Raw genomic sequence first — 18,458 nt, 5'->3', positions numbered from 1 at the left:
GCTGTTTCAAGTCAGAAAGGGAATACAATTAAGCCTAGGTATGTAAGGGGGCTCATAAAACTAGGGAGCTATTACTAGTTGCCTGCATATATTCCTGAGTTGTGATGTTAGTTAACCCATTTTAGCAACAGATAATCTCTTTATTTCAACTACACCAATCAATGCATTATTACATCAGATAACTTTCTAACGTTCTCCTTAGAATAAAATATCATGATGAAACTCAATCTTTGACATATAAAAGTGAAATTGAGTATGAAAGCAGACCCATTTGATTATCATAATTTCTGAAGTTTTTCATAGAGAACAGACTTGTGGTAGCCAAGGGGAAGGTGGGCGGGGAGGGATGGATTGGGAGTTTGGGATTAGTAGATGCAAGCTAGTATATATGGGATGGATAAACAACAAGGTCCTACTGTATAGCACAGGGAAGGATATTCAGTACCCTGTGATAAACCATAATGGGAAAGAATATGAAAAAGAACGTATATATATGAATAACTGAATCACTTTGCTATACAGCAGAAATTAACACAACATTGTAAATCAACTATACTTCAATAAAGTAAATTTTAAAAAACTTCTGAAGTTTTCATTTGCTTTCCTATGTCCCGAACTGATTTTCAGGTGAGTTAAAGTGAACACAATTTACAAAATTCAATGCCTTTACAAAGAATATGAAATTTCAATATTTTCTGTTGTAGTCTAATTATTGAATAAGCAATTAAGCTAATTTTCACTGAATTTATGAAATGAAAATCAACTAAACACTTTAATTAACTTAATTTTGGAGATTTGTAACTTGGGATTTTTTTTAAATGGCTGTGTGATAAAGTCATAGTTCTACAGCAATTCAGTATGTTTACAATAGTAATAATTTTACTTTTCAGATATACAAAGAAGATAAAGATGAGCTACTGTATAGAAATTGGAGTTAACAGACCATGTCTTAGGCCTCTAAGTATTATTCTTTTATAATAGTTATAGATATAAGCCTAATTAATTCAAGAAAGAACTTGATTTTGTCAACTACAAGATTTTATCAGAAAAATACAAAGAATATTGGTTTGGATGTTGGAGGAGGGGTGGAGGTCCAGAAGAGATGAGTCTCTAAGGTTCTGTAAAAAGGCACTTAGGGAATGAAACTTTAACACACAAAGAAAGGAGGTATAAGGTATAAGTGAGAAGCATATTTTCAACTCTGCAAGAACTAGAAATAAAAAATGCCAAAGATTGGCCTCTCTGGTCCAATTAATTATACAATACCCAGCCTTCTCTTATTTCACCCTTAGTTAGAAAATTTTCTATAATTCCAAAGTTACAGAGCAAAGTACTGCTAGCTTTATAGACACAGCACTTCTCAGAGCCCCAATCTCCTTAATTAAGGAGTCTATTTTAAGACAAATCATATTACCTTAAAAGATAGGATGGAAAGATATGTTTAGAGATACTGCTTGGAATGCATAGTAGAACAAACACAAACTAGGAGATGGTGAGTTTGTTTCTTGGTCTGACTCTTACATCTGTCCCAGTATGACCTGGGACAACTCATCAACTTCTCGGAGTTTCACTGCCATCTGTCAAATGTATTTTTTTTTTCGATTGTCAACTCTAAATAATAGAAACTGACAATTCACACGTGGAGAAATACACACTCCTTAAACAACTGATGGGAAAATGTTCATTCTCTAATTAATTTAAAAACACAATTTAAATCAAACCAGAGAAACCACTGAACATCTGCTAAAGAGTAAGAATTCCTTTTAATAATAATCCTTAAGAAGTAATGATAAAATTGGATTCACTCATGCAATGAGCTGCTTAAGATCAGATATTCTCTCTTCCTTATTCCCATCTAAATCTTTAATGCCCGGTGCACACTAGGAGTTCAATAAACAGTCATTAACTGACTCTCCATTGGTGGGCTTGAAAATTGTTATTTGGGAATCAGTACGGTTACATGTAGCAAAAACCATGTATCTGGAATAGCTCACACATTAGGCTGAAAGGTGAAGAGTGAGGGGAAATGGTTTATTCCAATCTGTCTTAACTCACCTCCACAGGCCAATAAACTTCAGTACTCTTTACCAGGCAGAGGAAAAAGAAGACAGGTCTATTTTTGCAGGGGACAGTGGGCCAGAAGGTAGTGTTACCAAAAGCCCCTCTCTCTAATCTCCCAATCTGAAATCTAAGGTGAAATACTATTACTGCCCAGGTGTCCTCCCTTGGGACATGGGCCAAAGTGATGGCTCACTCTGGACTGAGGCTTGGTTGCCACGGAACCCCAATTTCAGTTGATTATTCAGAAAGGCAAAAGAGTCACATCATTGAAACACACAGTACTACCCACCTTCTTGTGATACAGTCTGTGAACAGGACTGTATCTTCGGATGATGACGGGTTCCCAATCAGACGCAGGGGCCTGCTTCTCCTGGTCCAGCACCTGCACACAGCAGTACGCACTTCCTGCCTACTTTACTTCCACAGACACCTCATTTGAATCAGAGGTCTAAGTCATATTGCTTCCATTGCTTTCTCTTGCTAGGCGATACAAGATTTAGTCACATTGGGAACTGAGGGACTGTTGCAGTCTGCAGGCATTGACTTGTATAAGGCTTTTTGTATAAGACTTTTGTTTTTTATGACAGAACTCGCCATTCATAAATGTGCTGACGTGTTTGCTCTCCTCTCCTCACCTCCCAAAGTGGGATAAGCACAAATGAAACTTCTTGGCTGTATAGGACTGTCACAAGCTGCTCTCACCCTCTGACCCAATAATCCTACCCCTAAAAGCTTTGTCTAAGAAAACAGTTCAGAAGAATTGAAATGTCTAAAACAGTAATGTTTAAATCGAGGGTAGCGGTTCGTGAATGTTGATGGAGGTGAAAAGGGAAGATCAAGGGGATACTGGAGTTGCTGGTTTGGAAAACTGAGTGGATGTTGGTGCCACTCGCCAACACAGGGAATGCATCATGTGGCTGGTGGGGGCACAGCCAGTGCATGTGCTGTGTGGTTCTGCCTGCCTGGGTGTGGGAGTGGGAGAGGGCCTTTCACACTTTCATAATTCATATGAATTCCTATTTTCATAACTGTTCAAAGCAAATAAAGGTGACAGTTCAATATTTTGTTTTCTAAACTGGCACTCTCAGCACCTATGCCTGAAGGCCATATCCACCGCCCCCGCCCCCTGCAACCCTGGCCTGTTTTTGGACAGGTTTTTACATTTTTTTTACAAAGCTGTTTTAAGAAAAAGAAGATGCTACAGAGACCATATGTGGCCTACAAAGCCTAGAATACTACTCTCTAGCCCTTTACAGCAAATGTTTGCTGACAGCTGCTTTAACCCATCATTGTTCTTTACTGACATGCTTGTAACTTCAAAAGAGACTAAGGAAGACAGAGCTGTTCAATCTCCCTTCACATAAAACTCACTTGAAGTGACTATGTCTTCTTTCATGCTGCCTTCAAAAACTTCCCCTGGGGCTGCCCTGGTGGCGCAGTGGTTGAGAGTCCGCCTGCCGATGCAGGGGACGCGGGTTTGTGCCCCAGTCTGGGAGGATCCCACATGCTGCAGAGCAGCTGGGCCCGTGAGCCATGGCCGCTGAGCCTGCGCATCTGGTGTGCTCCGCAATGGAGAGGCCACAACAGTGAGAGGCCCGCGTACCGCAAAAACAAAAACAAAAACAAACAAACAAACAAAAAGCACTTTCCCTGGCCAACACTGCCCCAACTCGCGGTGCTTTCTACTTCTCTGTTTTCTGACTCTTAATCAGCTGTGGACTCAAAAGGTACGCAACCAAACGGTCTAAAAGACGGGGATTCTGGATGAGGCCATCAACAGCTCTCCCATGAGCAAATTTTGAATTTAGTGCCTCAACATTTTACCTCCTCAGATATCTTTTTATTTTTTTAAGCTAAGATAACCCTGATAGCTGGATGTCACTTACTAGGCAACTTCAGCCAATATACTGCAGACACATGTAATATACATCTAGGTTTTTAGTCGACACTTGCAGTTTTTCTATTTTGCCTATTTATGGGGTTTTAAATGGGTTATTGTCTTTCCTCTCCCCTCTTAAACAGCTTAGTCCACACTGACCTAAAACCTTCTGCTCTTCAGAAAATCACTTTCCTTAACTTTGAGCAGAATTTCTTCATGGCATTGGATTATCGTTTAGTTTTGCTGCAATAGTTGTTGACTTAAAGGATAAAGTTAATGTTGGGGTAGTATTCTTATTAAATAGATTATTACTCAAATCTATTTCTCTCCAACATAGAATTCAGCTTTCTCAGTTGGTTTGCTTTAAAATACACACACAGAGCCCTGTGAGGAGCAAACAGAGGCTGTTCTACTAGTGTGGGTTACGAAGAGCTTCGCACAGGGAACACACTGGGGAGGCTTAAGGATACGGAGGACTTTGCCAGGTGATGCGGTGAAAAGGCAAAGAAACCTTAGGGTAGACTGTTGAGATTTGGCTCTCCATACTCTAAATTTCCTCTGGTATCATACCTGATTCACCCTCAGGCCTTGTGGTCTGGCTGGGGCTGATCCTATCAGTGCAGAAGAGTTACCATGTCAGGCCTGAGACTGCTGTCCTTAGAAAGGTTCGCCTGCAAGGCTGGCCCTTCGCTGACATGTGGGAACTTAAAATTTTGAGAAGTTTCCCAATGTTCCCTCACTGAGAAGAGTGGTTCCCGGTGCACAAACTGCACAAACAATGTGGTTGATGCTAAATACCCTCTTTCCTTTTAGAAGTCTGGAATTTTGGTATGCACTCTGGCAGGAAGACACCTATGTGACCAGCCTCCTGATGAAAAGCTCAGACACTGCGTCTTGGTAGACATTTCACATGCCGTCATGATTTGATGCTGGGAAAATTAGGCATGTCCTGGATGACTCCACAGGGAAAGAACTCTTGGAAGCTTTTACCTGATTTCCTCTGGACTTATTCATGCACGCTTTTGCCTTTTCTGATTTTGCTTTGTATATTTTGATATAATAAATCAAAGTCATAAGTCGTAAGTATGACTATATGGTGAGTTCTGTGGTCCTCCTGACAAATCACCAAATCCGGGGAAAGCCTTGGGGGTCCCCAACACACTATCCTTTGCTACATGTACAGACCTTGATAGATGCAGGCCAATCAGCACACCCGCAATCTCTAGCTACAGTGATGAGTTCAGGGATTGGCTTATAATCAATAACAGCTAGTGAGACCAGATAAGGTCTTCACGGGGGCTTTTGGGAGAACCCAGTGGTCTCTCTTCTGCTGGTTGATTTGAGATGCAACTATGCGGCTGTACCTCTTGGCTGCCATCTTGTGACCACAATGAGAATAACTTGGAGCTGCCAGGGTTGTTACCACATGGAGCCTGTGGATAAAGCGGGCAGAGAGATGGCCTGGATAACACTGACTCATTCAATGATTCCCCTTCAAAGCCAGTCCTACCCATCTAGATTTTTTTCCGTTATATGAAAAAGTTTTATGCCAAATTGGTTTTATTACTTGCCATTGAAAGAATCCCAAATGATGCAAACTTGAACCATGCTAAACAGTCTGACAGTAAGATGACCAAGTAGGAATCATCGCAGGTTTCTAAATTGGGAAGTCACATGTTCAGATGTGTTAACCTCTGGAGGCTGCAGGGAAGTGGGTGGCAAGAGGGTGGTAATGAAAGACTGGAAAGCAGTTGGAAAGCCATTAAAATGAGCTATCAAGTATGAGGTACTAGGGTACAAGTACTTGGGTAGGAGTGGCATAGAGTAAAATCCTTAAATATTCAGGAAATAGAAGTGGTAAGAGTTGGTGAAGGACTGGATATGGGGTGTGAGGAAGAGAAAAGTCAAGGATAACTCTGGTTTCTTAGTTTAACTCAGCAAAAGGTGATGTTCTTAACTAAGACAAAATAAGAAAAGATGCACATTTAGGAGTGGAGAGGAAGATCACATGTTTATTTTAAACATGTATCTGCAGTAACTACACTTGACCCTTGAACAATGGGAATAAGGGGGTTAAAGGCACCAACCCTCCATGCATTCAAAAATTCGTATATAACTTTACAGTGGGCCCTCAGCCCTCCATATCTGTGGTTCCATATCTGTGGGTTCAACTAACTATACAAATGGTATAGTACTGTAGTATGCATTTATTGAAAAAAAACCCAAGTATGGGTGGAGCCATGCAGTTCAAACCCACATTGTTCAAGGGTCAACTATATATGACAACAGTCTAGTAATCGTTTGGCACTGCGCATGGAACTATGGAATTATGGCAAGATCAGAGTTGAAGATAATAGACTCACAGTTATGAATACTCAGGTGATGGTTGAAGATAAGGCAGTAAATGAAATCACCCAGTAAGAAAACACCTACCAAAAAGTGGAGAGGGCTGAAACCTCAATCAAAAATTCTGTAAAGACAGGTAGACAGAGGAAATTACCAAAGAGACAAGCAGAAGTCAGGGAGATTAACTCATAGGTTCATTTAAGAAGGTAAAATATTTCTCACCGGAGAATAAAAGGGAAATAAAGAATTAAAAAGGCTGGAGCAGGCTTCCCTGGTGGCAGAGTGGTTGAGGGTCCACCTGCTGATGCAGGGGACACGGGTTCGTGCCCCGGTCCGGGAAGATCCCACATGTCACAGAGTGGCTGGGCCCGTGAGCCATGGCGGCTGAGCCTGCGCGTCCGGAGCCTGTGCTCCACAACGGGAGAGGCCACAACAGTGAGAGGCCCGCGTACCACACACACACAAAAAAGATGGTGTACTCAACATGATGGTACACAACATGGTGTAATATTAAATATTACAAAAAGGTTAAGGAGCATGAGGACTAACAGGAAGCTATTAAATCTGGACACCAGTAGCTCTCTGACCATTAAGATTGACAGAGATGGGTTAGTAAGGTAATTAAAAGGTCACTTTCTTAATATGCTTTAAGCATCTAGCGTATATATTCAACAACTTCATTCATTAATATGTAGTGGCATTTGATTAACTTTACTATGCTATTTCTATTTGGAAGGACACTAAGCTGTTCCAAGCACAATTATAAAAGACAAACATTAAAAGACTGCCATTTGTTTTTTTTTTAAATTCAACTGGCATAACAATGAATCACCCTAAATTAAATTTATGCGATGCAGTAAAAGTAGTTCTTAAAGGGACATTCATAGAAATAAATGCCCATCTTAAGAAACAAGAAAAGTCTCAAACAACATAATTTCACACCTTGAGGAACTAGAAAAGGAAGAACAAATGAAGTCCAAAGTTAGTAGAAGAGAGAAAATAGCAAGTGTTAGAGCAAATGTAATTTCACACCTCGAGGAACTAGAAAAAGAAGAACAAATGAAGTCCAAAGTTAGTAGAAGAGAGAAAATAGCAAATGTTAGAGCAGAGATAAAGGAAACAGAGACTAAAAAATCTACAGAAAAGATCAATGAAACTAAGAGCTGGTTCTTTAAAAAACCTTTACCTAGATTGACCAAGAAAAAAAGAGAGAAAACACAAACAAATAAAATCTGAAATGAAAGAGGAAATTGATTTCACAATTGATATCACAGAAATTAAAAGGATCACAAGAGACTACTATGAATACCACCAATAAATAGGATAACCTAGAAGAAATGAATAAATTCCTAGAAATGCACAATGTCCCAAGACTGAATAATGAAGAAATAGAAAACCTGAAGAGACCAATTACTGGTAAGGAGACTGAACTAGTAATATCCCAACAAACAAAAGTCCAGGACCAGACAGCTTCACAGGTGAATTCTACCAAACATTCAAAGAAGAATTAATACCAATCCTTCTCAAACTCTTCCAAAATCAGAAGAGGAGGAAACTTTTCCAAACTCATTTTACAAGGCCGATATTACCCTGATACCAAAACCAGACAAGAATGGCACAGGAAAATTACAGGCCAATATCACTGATGAACATAGATGTAAAAATTCTCAACAAAACATTAGCAAACCAAATGTAACGATACATAAAAGGATTATAACCATGATTGAGTGGCATTTATCCCAGGGATTCAAGGATGGTTCAACATCTGCAAATCAGTCAATGTGACACACCAAACATTAACAAAATGTATGGATAAAAATCATATGATCATTTCAATAGATGCAGAAAAGCATTCGACAAAATTCAACATCCATTTATGATAAAAACTCCATTTATGATAAAAGCAAAAATAAAAAAATGGGACCAAATCAAACTTACATGCTTTTGCACAGCAAAGGAAACCATAAACAAAATGAAAAGACAACCTACAGACTGTGAGAAAATATTTGCAAATGATGTGACGGACAAGGGCTTAATTTCCGAAATATACAAACAGCACTTATGACTCAACAACACAAAAACAAACAACCCAATCGAAAAATGGGCAGAAGACCTAAAGAGACAGCTCTCCAAAGAAGAAATACAGATGGCTAATAAGCACATGAAAAGATGCTCAACATCACTAGTTATTAGAGAAATGCAAGTTAAAACTACAATGAGGTATCACTTCACACCAGTCAGAATGGCCATCATCAAAAAGTCTACAAACAATAAATGCTGGAGAGGGTGTGGAGAAAAGGGAACCCTTGTAAACGGATGGTTAGAATGTAAATTGATGCAGCCACTATGGAAAACAGTATGGAGGTTCCTTATAAAACCAAAACTAGAGTTACCATATGATCCAGCAATCCCATTCCTGGGCATATATCCAGAAAAGATGAAAACTCTAACTGGAAAAGATACATGCACCCTAATGTTCACAGCAGCACTATTCACAATAGCCAAGACATGGAAACAACCTAAATGTCCGTCGACAGATCAACGGACAAAGAAGATGTGAATATATATACAATGAAATACTACTCAGCCATAAAAAGGAATGAAATATTGCCATTTGCAGCAACATGGATGGACCTAGCAATTATCATACCAAGAGAAGTAAGTCAGACAGAGAAAGACAATATTATACAATATCACTTATACGCAGAATCTAAAAAAATAATACAAATCAACTTATTTATAAAACAGAAACAGACTCACAGACATAGAAAATAAACTTATGGTTACCAAAGGGGAAAGGGGAGAGAGAGGGATAAATTAGGAGCACAGGGTTAACATATACATATCACTATATATGAAACAGATAAACAACAAGGATTTACTGTATAGCACAGGGAACTATATTCAATATCTTGTAATAACCTGTAAGGGAAAAGAATCTGAAGCTGTATGCCTGAAACTAACATAATATTGTAAGTCAACTACAGTTAAATTTTTAAAAAAAGAAAGTTATATATTTGGTAGATTTCCAAGCATTATATGAAAGTAAAGAATTTCCAGCAAAAGGGCAGGGAGAAGAAAGAAAACTATTTGAAAACACAAAGACCTTTATCTTGCCTTAAAGCAGAACACTATCTCTCATAGCAAAGTATGAAAATGAATAAATAGATGAAAATTCATGTTAAAATTGGGATATCAATAAAGAGAAGAGAAAATAACAAAACAAACTGTAAAAGGCATCAAAGTGGCCTCTACTCATTTCATTTTCCTTACAATTTATAAATGCCATCACAATTCTAAAGAGATTGGACTTGAGTGAAACTTTTTTATTATGAAGACATAGGTCTAAGAACAGAAGGATAATCATGTGCCAGCTTACAGTTCCTTGTAAAAGTAATAACATGAAAAATTAGTAGAAAATGAACATCTAAAAAGTTATCTGTAATCTGAAAATGTTAAGCAATTTCCCCTGTATCTTAATTTTGACCATTTTTGCTGAATCACTTCTGCATATTTAGTTGAAGAGAGTATTTAATTTTTCTATTGTAATTAATAACGTAGTATATCCTTCAGAGCTTGGCATATTCTTTAAGAATCATCTGAAGCTTCTGGCTCAACATGATGTTCCCTCTGGCCTTCAGTCTGCCACTAAAGAATGCCTGGAGGGCCTCCCTGGTGGCGCAGTGGTTGAGAGTCCGCCTGCCAATGCAGGGGATACGGGTTCGTGCCCTGGTCTGGGAGGATCCCATATGCCACGGAGCAGCTGGGCCCGTGAGCCGTGGCCGCTGAGCCTGCGCGTCCGGAGCCTGTGCTCCGCAACGGGAGAGGCCACAACAGTGAGAGGCCCGCATACCGCAAAAAAAAAAAAAAAAGAATGCCTGGAAAGGAGAAAGGGAAAGACAGAACCAACCTTTACCATGTCACATTGTATTTCTTTTTTAAAAAGATCATTGCTTAGACTGAATACAATTGAGTTAATAACTCTGGACAACAAAGGCAACTTTTATCTAGCAATGATAGTTTAATGATTATAGATAACACCCATATTTTTAGATATCTAAGAAAAAATAAAGACTCCTTGTGTATTTTAGAAAACCATAGAATAATTTATCTGAATTGACAGATCTGGGAATTCTGCTTCAACCTATGCTTCTGGCTTTAGCCTATATTCTTAAATGTGAATTTGAGACCATATGAATACAAGGCTTTACTGTATTACTAACAATAAAAACACTGAGTTCAGAACTTTCAAAAGTAGATTTAAAATATTTATTATATCTTCATGAAACAGAAGGCCATATAATGGCAAAATAAGATAGTGTAACAAAGTAGTGAATAGATCCTGGGCTGTAGCATCAGAATGCCTGGGTTAAAATCTAGGCTCTGCCACTAAATAAATGCAAAGTGAGCTTGGACAAACTACTTAACCTCTCTGAGCTCTGGCCTCCTTATCTATAAAGGGCATGACAACAGCACCTAAATAGAAGCTTTGTTGTATGAGTTAAATGAAACAGTGTGAAAAGTGCTTAGCTTAGCATTTAACATGTGGAAGGAGCTATTAAGCTCATTATTACCAAGCAAAAGACTATAATGTCAAAACACTAAGAGCTCCTGTACCACTTTTTTTCTGACCTGACAATAGAAACTTGTGCAAGTTCTCCCCCCGTGTCAAGTTCCCTATCAGTAAAATAAAAATGATAAAACACAATATAGCTTACTGAGAAAATAACATACGGAATATGAAGTGAAAAAGAAGTCTCTAGATTGTTAGCTAGATTGAAAAAATAGTAATATCCATGTACATGTAACATTACAAAGCAGCCTCACAAATAAAATATCACTTGAGAAGCACAGACATCAACCTGAAGTGGGCATATCAGCAAAAAAGAAATTCAAAAGCTTAAAAACCTACTCAAGGCCACAGAGCCAACAAAAAGTGGGCCAGGACTAAACACAGGTGTTCTCTGCTTAATAATGTCTCCTGCTTATTAACTAGCAGCAACTTAATTTCAGAAGCGAATCCTTACCAACTGGAGGAAAAGCAAAAACTGCTTAAACTTTTTATCCCAAAAATAATGCAGGAGAATTTCATTCAATCAGGTTCAAGTGCTAAGCATTCAAACTAGAGACTGGAATTTTAAAACTAAGACAGTTTTCACTGTGCAGTTACAGAAATGATGGTCTGCGACTCCTGCAGAGTCAGTTCTTAGACGGGCTTGCCAGGTACTACAGTCTGAGAGGGACTTACAACCTAAAATAAAAACACCAACTTCCTTGAAGTAAATATACCAATATTTGATGGTTGTTATTTGAGTGGAAGAATTGTGTACATAAATCTTTGTTCCTATCTAACTGTTTTCTTAGGATAGATTCCTAGAAGAAGAATTACTAAATCATGGCATTTCTTAAGTAAGTTTCTTGACCATGCTTCCATATCACCACAGTTTTCAAACTGTGCACCTCAGTGCACTGGGGCACCACACCAAACTCCAACAGACACGACAGAATATTTAAAACTTTTGAAGGAAACACAGTGACATTGGTCAAACACAACATGAAAACTGCTCTTGTTTGGATATAACTACTTAATAAACTGAACCATTAGGTATTTCTTTTTTTTTTTTTTTGCGCTACGCGGGCCTCTCACTGTTGTGGCCTCTCCCGTTGCGGAGCACAGGCTCCGGACGCGCAGGCTCAGCGGCCATGGCTCACGGGCCTAGGCGCTCCACGGCATGTGGGATCTTCCCGGACCGGGGCACGAACCCGTGTCTCCTGCATCGGCAGGCAGACTCTCAACCACTGCGCCACCAGGGAAGCCCCCATTAGGTATTTCTTTTGGCCTAGGAGTGCCACTCAAAAAGTGCTGAGACAGTAAGTGGCCATAAAGGAAGAAAGTCAGTGAAACTCTGCCATAGTACTTTCCAGAAAGACTGTTAAATTAATATTCCTTCTAGCTACGTGTGAATCCTCTTATCCCAACCTTAATAATACTGTTTTCTTAATCTTTGAAAATCTGAGGCAAAAATGACATGCTTTAACTTGCATGTTTTAGATACTGGGAAAAATTAATAGTTTTTCTCATGTATGTTAGTCATACCTATTTCTTTCATTAATTACTGGTTCATGTTGTTTGCCCATTTTTTATATTGAGGTCTTCGTGTTGTCCAGAATTTTTATTGGTTATTAACACCAATATACTATGTATCATTATTTTATTTTTCCCCAGGTTTATGGAATATCTTATGGAGTCTGACATGCAGAAGTTTTTAATTTCTACATAGCCTAAACTACTGCTATTGAGCTTATGTTCCTTATTTCTATCCTTGCTTTAATCTACTCAAGTATTAATTGAGCATCTACAGTACACTAGGCAATATTCTATGCTAGGAAAGAGACATCCCTCCCTGTTCTCATGGAGCTAACATTACAGTAGGGGAGTCAAAAAGTAAAATGTAAACAAGTAATTAAAGCCTGTTATAAATGCTATGAAGGAGGCTACTTAGATAATATAATAGGAGGGAACTACTTTGGATGAAACAAAGCCAGCCATGCAAAAAGATGGGAATAGAAATTCCAGAAAAGGCAAATAAATAAGACATTGAAGTGGTAAAAATTGATGGGAAGGAACTAAGAGGAGAGGCAACATAAATTGAATTAGCATTGTAAGTGATGAGGCAAGCAGTGCAGGATGAAGCTGGGAAGATAAGCAAGGGAAACTTCACATACAATATAATAATATGTAGTTTGGATTTTACCCAAGTGTAAAAGTAAATCTTGGAGGTTTTTATCAGGTGGAATGACCTATAATCTGATTCACATTTTTAAAAGATTACCCCAGCTCCTGTATGGAGAACAGATTGGTGGAAAAGCAAGACTAAAAGCACTAAGACCAGTCAGGAAGCCAGGTGAGAGCTGATGGAGGCTTGGATCAGGATGATAACCCTAGTGACGAAGAGAAGAAAATGAACTCAAGATACGTTCTGGAGAAAGAACAAGCAGGATTAAGGATAGAAAGGATACAGAGGTGAAGAAAGAAGCCAAGACAATTCTTACATTACTCAGCATACTAATTTGGGTAGATAGACCATGGTGCCATTTCCTGGAAACAAAAAGAATGGGGGAAAAAAACTAAATCACAAGTTGTAAGTTGGACATAGTAAGATGTGCCATCAGAGACACAAGTGAAGAGCTGGTTATACCACTATGGAACTCAGAGAAGATGCTGAGTGAGACATTTGAATCTGCAAGTTGTCAACATGTAGACGGCTCTAAATACCACAGGATGGATGGACTCATTTAAGAAGAGTGTTAGTTAGAGAAGAGCCCTGAAATGAGCCCTGAGAAACACCAAAACTCAACAGTTGGGGGTAAAAGAGGAAGACACCAAAGGAGATTAGGAAGAGCCAAAGGTGGAGAAAGCAAAACAGGAGAATAAGGTATCATGAAAGCCAAGGGATAAGATTATTTCAAGAAGTTGGTGGTTAACTGAGTTGAATGCTACTGAAAGGCTGAGAAAGATGTAGATAGAGAATTATTTACTGGATTTAGCAATATAGGTCATCACAAGAACTTCACAAACACATTATCAGTGGAGTAACAGATGTGGAAGTCAGATAAGAGAAGGCAGATGAGCAGTCAAGACAGAACGTTTAAACCTTTGCTGCCCACTAAAGTAGCCACTAGCCCATGCGGCTACTGAGTACTTGAAATATGATTAGCCCTGGCTGAGATGTATTGTAAGTATAAAATACACACTGGATTTTAAAGATTTTTTAAAAGTAGGATATAAAATATCCCATTATTATTTAATATTGATTACATGTTAAAATATTTGAATGTATTGGGTTAAATAAAATATATTAAAATTAATTTTACCTGTTTCTTTTTAAGCTTTTTAAATTTATTTTGATTTTTTAATTAAAGTATAGTTGATTTACAGTGTTGTGTTAATTTCTGCTGTACAGCCAAGTGATTCAGTTATACATATATATACATTCTTTTTTTATATATATTCTTTTCCATTATGGTTTATCATAGGATATTGAATACAGTTCTCTATGCTATATAGTAGGACCTTGTTATTTATACATTCTATATATAATAGCTCACATCTGCTCACCCCAACCTCCCACTCCATCCCTCCCCCAACCCCCTCCCCCTTGGCAACCACCAGTCTGTTCTCTATGTCCGTGATTCTGTTTCTATTTCATAGGTAGGTTCATTTGTGTCATATTTTAGATTCCACATATAAGTGACATCATATGGTATTTTTCTTTCTCTTTCTGACTTACTTCACTTAGTATGATAATCTCTAGTTGCATCCATGTTGCTGCAAATGCATTATTTCATTCTTTTTTATGGCTGAGTAGTATTGCATTGTATACACCACATCTTCTTTATCCATTCATTTGTCAATGGACATTTAGGTTGCTTCCATGTCTTGGCTATTGTAAATAGTGCTGCTATGAACATAAGGGTGCATGAATCTTTTTGAATTATAGTTTTGTCAGAATATATGCCTAGGAGCACGACTGCTGGATCATATGGTAATTCTATTTTTAGTTTTATAAGGAACTTCCATACTGTTTTCCACAGTGGCTGCACCAACTAACATTCCCACCAACAGTGTAGGAGGGTTCTATTTTCTCCACACCCTCTCCAGCATTTGTTATTTATAGACTTTTTAATGACGGCCATTCTGACTGGTGTGAGGTGATATCTCACTGTAGCTTTGATTTACATTTCCCTAATAGTTCGCAATATGTGGAGCACCTTTTCATGTGCCTGTTGGACATCTGTATTTCTTCTTTGAAGAACTGTCTATTTAGGTCTCTGCCCATTTTTCCATTGGGTTGTTTGTTTTTTGTTGTTGAGTTGTATGAGCTGTTTGCATATTTTGGAAATTAAGTCCTTGTCTTTTGCATCATTTGCAAATATTTTCTCCCATTCTGTAGGTTGTCTTTTTGTTTTGTTTATGGTTTCCTTTGCTGTGCAAAAGCTTGTAAGTTTGATTAGGTCCCATTTGTTTATTTTTGTTTTTATTTCTATTGTCTTGGGAGACTGACCTAAGAAAACATTGGAACAATTTATGTCCGAGAATGTTTTGCCCATGATCTCTCCTAGGAGTTTTATGGTGTCACGGCTTATGTTCAAGTCTTTAAGCCATTTTGAGTTTATTCTTAACCTTTTTTTAATGTGGCAACTAGAAAGTTTTTAATTACTTATGTGACTCACATTATATGTCTATTCAACAGTGCTGGTTTAGACAATTCTTTTGTGAAAAGGAACAGAGAAATGATATGGCATGCTGGATGGGGATCTGGTATCAACAGAGTGTTTGCTTTAAAATCAAGATGTTAGCTTGCCTCTATGCTGTGGGACAACTATGTAGTAGAATGGGAGAGAATGGTGCAGAAAAAAGTGGAAAGGAGAAGAAGCAATGACTTTGAGTAGATAGATACCTGGATGAGAAGTGAAGAAGTCTTTGACAGGAAGAGGGAGACTTCCTTCAATGTAATGTATAGGAAGAAAAGAAGACAGGTGCAGATGCTGACAAAATAGATCTGGTGATGGGAAAGTGAATATTTTCATTTGAAAGTCTTTTTTTTCTCCCAAAGAACATGAGAAAGATCATCAGCTGAAAATGAAAGAGAGGTAGGCATGGGGGAGTTTTGAGAAGACAGGTATGAAATACTCATCTCAGACAACAGGAATGGAGGCTTAGTGGAAAATCACAGTAAGATTGCTAGACAGTGTGTAGAGACTATTTGAGACCTGTAATCAAAATTTTAAAGGGAAGCCAATTTGTCTAGTTGTATGGCTTTTCTCCTGGCGTCTTCATCTATTCAGGTACAGATGCAAAGATGGCAGAGAGTAGGGTTAAAATAGAGTGGAGTTTTCCAGGCAAATAAGATGAGAGAGGTACAAGGGAGATGAGGGTATTTTCAAGGGAGATACTCCGATGGACCATGGACTCTAAGCTGAACAAGAAGAGAAGACAGAAGGGAGCTGATGGATAGAAAGTGGTGTTGTCAACAAACCGGAGGTCTCTGTGAAGCTCAACAGCAGTAGCAGGAATAACAAAACAAGTTAATGAAACTGTAGTTGATGGTGTTGGAAAATGGTGATGTTTTGTAACAGATACTAGAAGTTGTACATATTATGCTCCCAATAAAGACAAAAGCTGATGTAGAATAGAGTAAAAGATAATTAGAAATAATATCAATAAACTAAGAGTCATCTGTTAGAGAAGTCACTTTTACAAATCCTGAAGGAAGCCATCAAGGTTGACAAGAGTTGATGCAGACAGAGAGACAGAGAGACAGAGAGAGACAGAGAGAGAGAGAGACTGTACCCTGGGATATAAGGTCTTTGATAACTGAAGAATAGTGATGACAGAAAGCACTGAGGTGAGGCAGAACGTAATTGAGCCAAATGAGTTTAGAAAACCCCTAATATTAAATTAGAACTTCTCTAAGGACTGTCACTAAGAATAATAAACACCTAGGTTTTCATCAAGTTTTGCTTCTGCTTTAATTTTTTTACATTTAATTCCATCCTGTATGGTACTGATTAAGGTATATGGAATGACATAAAGCACTACCATTTCCTATGCAACTGCCCAGTACCATTCACTGAATAATCCAGTCCCCCCCAAAGGTCTGATAGTCCTAGCAATTATATAAATGTTTCTGTAAATCCTACATTTAATCTTTATGTATAAGCACCTCAAATATATCTCAAAAAAGAACTCTTAATTAGCCACTCAGCAGCCACAATGACCTTTAAAAATCAGATGTCACTCCACAGCTCAATAGCTTCCTATCACACAAGATCTAAACTGTCTTGCCAACATCTACAAGGTCCTGTGTGATCTACGCCATGCCTACCTCTCCCTGTTCGCCTCCTGCCTCTCTCCCCACTGGCCTCCTCACAGTTATAGTATCAAGCTGAGCTACCAGTGCCTCCCACCTTGGTGCTAGTTGTTTCTTTAGCCTTATGGCTCCTTCCCTCACTTTGTTCAGGTCTCTATCAAGCCTTTTTGGACAATCGGTCTCAAATAGTTCTTCTATCCTGTCACACTCTAATCCAGGGGCTGGCAAACTACAGCCTACGGGCCAAAACCAGTCTGCTGCCTGTTTTTGTAAACAAAGTTTTACTGGAACTCGGCCACGTCCATTTGTTTACATAGTATCCATGGCTACTTTAACTCTACAATGGCAGAACTGAGTAGGTGCAACAGAGACCATGTGACCTGCAAAGCTTAGAATATATTTACTAGGGGACCCTGTACAGAAAAAGTTTGCCAACCACTGCTATAACCCATTACTCTTATTTTTCTTCATACCTGAAATTATACTTCTTTTCCATTTCCCTCTAGAATTAAGCTCTACCCAGAAGGGGCACTGTCTTGTTCAGCCACACCTAGCACCTGAATAAAAGGAGGTACTAAATAAATTCCTGGGAAGGAATTAACTGAGGGCTCACTCAGTACCACGCATTATTCTAAGCTCCTCATGTATATTATTGGATTTAGTTATCATAACAATCCTTTGGGATTATCACAATTCATTTTACAATGAGAAAATTAAGGCTTAGAGAGTAGGTGGCAGAGCTAAGATTCAAACTTAGATTTATCTGATGCCAAAGAACGTATTTTTAACCACTATACTACTTTACAATTCTTTAAAATTAGTCTTTTTATCCAGGAAAATTGAACATTTTCTCCCGTATTCAAATTGCTCCGTTCCTTGTAAAGTTGTATAGTTTTCTGCAAATAAGCCCTGTGCTTTTTCTTGTTAGGGTAGTCGCTGGTACTTTGTAGTTTGGGTAGTGATTACAAACAAATTTTTAAAATTATATCCTCTAGTTGGTTTTGCTGCTATGTGAAAGCTATTTTTAAATAATTATTGTGCATTCAATCACTTGTTTGAACTCTTCTGGTCTAAGAATCAAGCAGTTGATTCTCGTGGGATTTCTAGCTACATAATCATTCAAATTTTCTACTCCATTCTAATTGCTACATCTAATTTTGTGTGTTTGTGGACTAGCCATAGGTTTCAGAACAATATTACCTCATAATGGCCAGCAAAGGCACTCTTGTTTCAATCATGATTTTCCACTGAAATGTCTCTAAATGTTTTACCTTCAGTAAGACACTGGCTATTATGTT

General features: G+C 38.3%; 1 protein-coding gene and 1 long non-coding RNA gene across 4 annotated transcripts in view; both read right to left on the bottom strand.

Annotated features, from left to right (window-relative positions):
- Nucleotides 1-18,458, bottom strand: part of LOC309815695 (uncharacterized protein) — a 274,409-nt gene that overhangs the window by 80,473 nt on the left and 175,478 nt on the right. The window lies entirely within an intron of this gene.
- The window catches only part of LOC309815747, a 34,902-nt gene continuing 26,041 nt past the window's right edge, over nt 9,598-18,458 (bottom strand). For both annotated transcript variants that reach the window (XR_014295930.1, XR_014295931.1), the window contains exon 4: nt 9,598-9,945. This is a non-coding gene — a long non-coding RNA (uncharacterized lncRNA). The remainder of the gene's footprint in view (nt 9,946-18,458) is intronic.

The sequence above is a fragment of the Mesoplodon mirus genome (genome assembly GCF_964341445.2).
Source record: "Mesoplodon mirus genome assembly, chromosome: 14".
Classification (NCBI taxonomy): domain Eukaryota; kingdom Metazoa; phylum Chordata; class Mammalia; order Artiodactyla; family Ziphiidae; genus Mesoplodon; species Mesoplodon mirus.
Note: the sequence above shows the minus strand (reverse complement) of the source record. Positions and strands in the feature narration are given on the sequence as shown.